This window comes from Montipora capricornis, chromosome 9 (assembly GCF_036669925.1).
Source record: "Montipora capricornis isolate CH-2021 chromosome 9, ASM3666992v2, whole genome shotgun sequence".
Classification (NCBI taxonomy): Eukaryota; Metazoa; Cnidaria; class Anthozoa; order Scleractinia; family Acroporidae; genus Montipora; species Montipora capricornis.
The window spans coordinates 28,913,131-28,920,630 of NC_090891.1; positions in this window are offsets into that span (position 1 = coordinate 28,913,131).

The window sequence follows — 7,500 nt, forward strand, 5'->3', positions numbered from 1 at the left end:
TCCATGTATACGAATGTATACCCATGTATGCCCATCTACAGCCATGTATGTCCATGTGTATCCATGTATATCCATGTACACCCGTGTATATCCATGAATATCCATATACAGACATGTATGTCTATGTATACCTATGTATACGCATGTATTATGATGGATATCCAAGTACAGCCATGTATATCCATGTATACCCATGTTCAGCCATGTATATCCATGTATATCCATGTATATCCATGAATATCCATATACAGCCATGTATGTCCATGTATACCTATGTATACCCACATATTATCGTGTATATCCATGTACAGCCATGTATATCCATGTATACCCATGCATTTCTATGTATACTCATGTATAACCATGTATGCCCATGTACAGTCATGTATATCCAAGTATATCCAGGTACAGCCATGTATTTCCATGTATACGAATGTATATCCATGTACAGCCATGTATATCCATGTATACCCGTGTATATCCACATACAGGCATGTATATCCATGTACAACCATGTATATCCATATATGCCCATGGATATTCATGTATACCCATGTATTTCCATGTAAAGGCATGTATATCCATGTACAGCCATGTATACCCATGTCTATCCATGTACATCCATGTATAACCATATACAGCTCTGTATATCCATGTACAGGTATTTTTATCCGTGTACATCCATGTATATCCATGTACAGCCATGTACACCCATATATGCCTATGTATATCCATGTATACCGATGTATACCCATGTATATCCTTTTCTGTCCATGTACAGCCACGTATATCCTTGTACAGCCATGTATATCTATGCATGCTTATGTATACCATGTATATTCATGTAAAGCCTTAAGCCATTTATACCCATGGATACCCATTTATATTCATACACACCCATGCGCGCTCATCCCTACGCAATTGCTAAAATTGCGTTCATAACTGCGAGGATCATAGTTTCACTTGATTTCACATCCGCAGTTCACCAGATTCATATATCATTTCATAGTCAACAACTGTTTGCATAAGAATGATGTGGTAGCATTTGAGATCCACGAAGTCGTCATGGTCGGTCGGTGGGGCAATTACAAGAATATGAGTACCGTCCATCGTATCAGCACACATTTGAAATCCCAATCTGTCTTTGTAAATGCGCATGAATTCATTAAAATATTTTCCTTTAGGGAACGGGATAAAACGCGACTTCCTTTTGTTGACAATTGCAGCACACACTTTAACACAAGTGCAAACAAAAGGTGGAGATACACCAAACAAATTTGCAATCGTGCGCTATTCTGCTGATGATGCTAAGTACGACAGCAGAATTAGCAATCGCAGCTTTGGAGACACGGCTCGATCAACGCATTCTCGTATCTTATTTTTGTTTGTTTCCAGATTTATTCCTTGTGCTTTGCTGCATTGAGAGAAGATTCTACTCTTGCTCATTCTCGAGCTTTTGCTGGTATATTTTGTTGTTTTTCAGTCGGCGTGCTAAATACATCTTATTCGATGGTTTAACATATAATACGCGCGGATATTTTGAGAGTTGCAAAGCATTTTGCGAGCAGTGAGCAAAATGTCCGCGAGTATTAGCCCATTCTCCTTTTTTTTTTCGTTTAGCGTCAAATGCGTTTCCCGGGCAGTCTCGGAATCGGAGTCCCGCTACCCCAGCATTATAGCTGTGGAGCCCGGAAAACAAACAAAACTTAAGACAGCGTGGGAAAAAGGATCAACCCCTGAAACTCCTATGCAACATTAAAACACCTATGCAACATTAAAACACCGTTACCCTTTTTTTTTTTTTGAAAATTCCAAAAATTGGGGTCGGTCGGACAATGCTCAACGGAGAGAATGGCCTTATATGTTAGACCATCGAATAAGAGATTTATTATCTCACTACAAAAAAGGTGTTATTTTACGGGCGTAGTTCCTTCGGTAATGGCTATATTTTCCGTTGAATGAATGATGTCAATAAAATTTTAAGTAGTGGCAAAACTTAGAAATCCGTCTCTGCGTGTGTGGGTGGAGGTGAACATAATAAATTTCTTCTTGGAATATTTTTTTGGGCTCGCGATCTGGCTTCAACTCTTGAATCTTGAATCTTGTTGAGGAGGAGGGGGGTGGGGGTAAGCAAGGGCTTAAATGCCCACGATCTATGGTCAAAGCTGATGCCCAGTGTCGATAACCGTTTTGGTTTAAAAGCAATTATACTAAGCACCCGAAAACTTAGGTTTTTGTTATGGGGAATAAGTAAGGAACCCACACTGTCGCTTTCCTCGATTCTTTTACAATTTCTCCGATGGCGTACACCATAAGTTCATGTCTCTGACTGACTAAACTACAACCCATTGTTCTCTTATCTTATAGACATACATTGATCAAACGTAAACTGATTGGCTATTGGCTATAAGGATTTTCGGGACAAAAGATAAACAAACTTAATAATTGAAGCAGACAGATAGATACGCGCGATTTCCGGGCAGATATATCATTATCATTACATAACATTACCTTAATCAATACCAATTATCCTGTTTCCGACATTATAAATGCTTTCGACATGCTTAATAAGACGTTATTAGTTGTTGTCCTTGGACAAATGTTGGTAAAGTTTGAAGCTCCCTATAAAGTTTACAGGAGAAAATACAGTCATTCCCAAACTTTTATTTACTTGTTAACTTTGTGCTTATGTTTATTGCTTATTTTGGAAAAATACTCACGCGTCACATTTCGCCGAAGAAATATTTATATACATTAAAAATAAAAGGGGTCGTAATATTGAGCCTTGTGGTACGCCACACGAAATATCTATAGGAGCTTAGAAGATGTTCCATTCACACTAAACTGTTGGTTGCGATTTGACAAATACGAATGGAAAATGGCAACTGCTGAATGATCAAAGCCAAAGTATTCTAATTTCTTTATCAAGATCGCATGGTTAAGTATATCAGATATAGATAGATAGATAGATAGATAGATAGATAGATAGGATAGGAAAACGTTAGTTAAACACGGTAATTTCACCAAATTTACATACGTATTTTACATAGAAAATCTGTTCTACCTAAAAGCCGTGTATAATATACAAAGATACCTAAGTTTAAAAATCAATGACCTTAACATACTTTTTACAAAAAGTGCTTAATTTAATCAGTTTTTGCCGATGCAAACGTGAAAGATTTTATTTGCTTTCTTAAACCATTTATAGAAGGCAATTGATTTAGCTGGTCTAGCAGCGCATTCCAAATGGTCGCCCCTGTAGAAAGGAAATTATGGTTATATGCAGGGTAATACACGTCTATACATAGATGTACTTGGGTGTACATGCATATATATGATATATATGATAATAAGAGGCTATACATAGATATATATGGTTATAAATAGATATACAAGGACAGCATGAAAATACATGGTTTTAAATGGAAATATATGGACATATATGATACTACACAGCTATACATGGATAAACATGGTTGTACATGGTTATACATGAATACATATCCATGTAATACATGGCTATACATGGATACACACTGTTGCACACGGCTGTACATGGATATACATGGGTAAACATGGATATGCATGGGTATGCATGGATAAACATGGGTATACATGGAGATACATGGCTGTACATGGGTATACATGGATATACATGGCAAAACATGGATATACATGGGTATACATGGACATACATGGTTATACATGGATATACATGAGTATACGTGAAAATACGTGGCTGTACACGGATATACATGGATATACAAGGCTCTACATCGATGTACATGGAAATACATGGTTATACATGGATATACATGGGTGTACATGGAAATACGTGGCTGAACAAGGATATAGATGGGTATACATGGATATACATGGGTATACATGGATATACATGGATATAAATGGACATACATGATACTACATGGGTATACATGTATATACATGGGTATACATGGATATACATGGGCATACATTGCGGTACATGGATATACATGGAAATACATGACTGTACAAGGGTATACATATATATACATGTGTATACATGGATATACATGGGTATAAATGAATATACATGGGTACACATGGGTATACATCGACATACATGGGTATACATTGATATAGATGGGTATACATGGAACTGCATCGCTTTACATGGATATACATGGCTCTACAGGGATATACATGGCTATACATGGAAAAACATGGCAATAGATGGCTGTACATGGATATACATGGGTATACTTGGGTATACATGGGTATACATGGATATACATGGGTATACATGGATATACATGGGTATACATGGATATACATGGGTATACTTATAGATATATGGGTATACATGGATATACATGGCTGTACATGGATATACATGAATATACATGGCTGAAGATGGATAAAAATGGAAATACATTGCTGTACATGGATATACATGGCTATACATGGTTATACATGGATATACATGGGTCTACATGGACATACATGGTTATACATGGGTATACATGGACATACATGGGTATACATAGATATACCACGTTATACATGGATTTACATGGGTAGACATATAGATACATGGGTATACATGAATATACATGGCTATACATGGATATACATGGGTATACATGGATATACAAGGTTATACATGCATTTAAATGGGTATACATAGAGATATATGGGTATACAAGGAGATGGCTGTACATGGATATACATGGATATACACGGCTGAACATATGTATACATGGAAATACATTGCTGTACATGGATATAAATGGATATAGATGGATATAAATGGATATACATGGATATACATAGCTATACATGGTTATACATGGATATACATGGGTATACATGGACATACATGGGTATACATGGTTATACATGGACATACATGGGTATACATGGTTATACATGGACATACATGGGTATACATGGATATACAAGGTTATACATAGATTTACATGGGTACACATAGAGATACATGGGTATACATGGATATACATAGCTATACATGGTTATACATGGATATATATGGGTATACATGAACATACATGGGCATACATGGATATACATGGATATACATGGCTATACATGGTTATACATGAATTTAGATGGGTATACATGGACATACATGGGTATACATGTATACGTATGCATGTATTTGTATATATGGGTATACATGGATATACATAGCTATACATGGACATACATGGTTATACATGGATATACATGGGTATACATGAATATATATGGGTATACATGGAAATACATGGTTATACATGGATATACATGGGTATACATGGACATACATGGTTATACATGGATATACATGGGTATACATGGACATACATGGGCATACATGGATATACATGCATATACATGGCTATACATGGTTATACATGGATGTAGATGGGTATACATGGACATACATGGGTATACATGGACATACATGGTTATACATGGATATACATGGGTATACATGGACATACATGGTTATACATGGATATACATGGGTATACATGGGCATACATGGGTATACATGAATATATATGGGTATACATGGAAATACATGGTTATACATGGATATACATGGGTATACATGGACATACATGGTTATACATGGACATACATGGGCTTACATGGATATACATGGGTATACATGAATATATATGGGTATACATTGATTTACATGGGTATACATGAATATATATGGGTATGCATGGATATACATGGGTATACATAAATATATATGGGTATACATGGACATACATGGATATACATGGGTATACATGAATATATATGGGTATACATGGACATACATGGGTATACATGGATATACATGGGTATACATGATTATATATGGGTATACATGGAAATACATGGTTATACATGGATATACATGAACATACATGGTTATGCATGGATATACATGGGTATATATGGACATACATGGGGATACAGGGATATACATGGGTATACATGATTATATATGGGTATACATGGAAATACATGGATATACATGGGTATACATGAATATATATGGGTATACATGGACATACATGGATATACATGGGTATACATGGATATACATGGGTATACATGGATATACATGGGTATACATGAATATATATGGGTATACATGGATATACATGGGTATACATGAATATATATGGGTATACATGAACATACATGGGCATACATGGATATACATGGGTATACATGAATATATATGGGTATACATGAACATACATGGGCATACATGGATATACATGGGTATACATGAGTATATATGGGTATACATGAACATACATGGGCATACATGGATATACATGGGTATACATGAATATATATGGGTATACATGAACATACATGGGCATACATGGATATACATGGGTATACATGAGTATATATGGGTATACATGAACATACATGGGCATACATGGATATACATGGGTATACATGAATATATATGGGTATACATGAACATACATGGGCATACATGGATATACATGGGTATACATGAATATATATGGGTATACATGGATATACATAGGTATACATGGACATTCATGGGTATACATGGATAAACATGGGTATACATGAATATATATGGGTATACATGGATATACATGGATATACATGAATATATGTGGGTATACATGAACATAGATGGGCATACATGGATATACATGGGTATACATGAATATATATGGGTATACATGAACATAGATGGGCATACATGGATATACATGGGTATACATGAATATATATGGGTATACATGAATATACATAGGTATACATGGACATACATGGGTATACATGGATATACATGGGTATACATGAATATATATGGGTATACATGGAAATTCACTGGTATATACCTTTATATATAACAATTTAAGGCTTTAATACATCCATGATATAATTACATACTATTATGATACACTTTAATAACACTACTTAAAGTACCAACCGAGCTCTCGATCCGTGGCGCTGGCCAAGAGGATCGCAGCTCTGGGTACGAGAATGGAATGACGTGTGCGTGACATGTGCGAAAAGATGCGCAGTAGCAATGGGCGCGAACGTCCTTCCAGGTTAAGCCCAAGAACCCATTTTAAAACGTTTAGCTTTCAGAAAGCTAACCGTTTTAAAATGGGTTTTTAGACTTAAATACTGTTTATCAGCGCTATTTGAAATGGGTGTTTAGACTTAAATACTGTTTATCGATCAGCGCTATTTGTAGCCAGTCTGCAGTCTGCAAATGTCAGACACCGCATATGACGCCGGATCTGAGAATCGAACCCGGGCCACACTGGTGGGGGGCGAGTGCTCTCATCACTGTGCCATCAAATGTAGCAAGCATGGCAAGTGTAGCAAATGTAGCAAGTAGCAAGCATAGCAAGAGTAGTGGCAAGGGTAGCAAGTGTAGCACGTGTAGTGTAGCAAATGTAGCAAGCATATCAAGTGTAGCACACGTAGTGTAGCAAATATGTAGCGCGA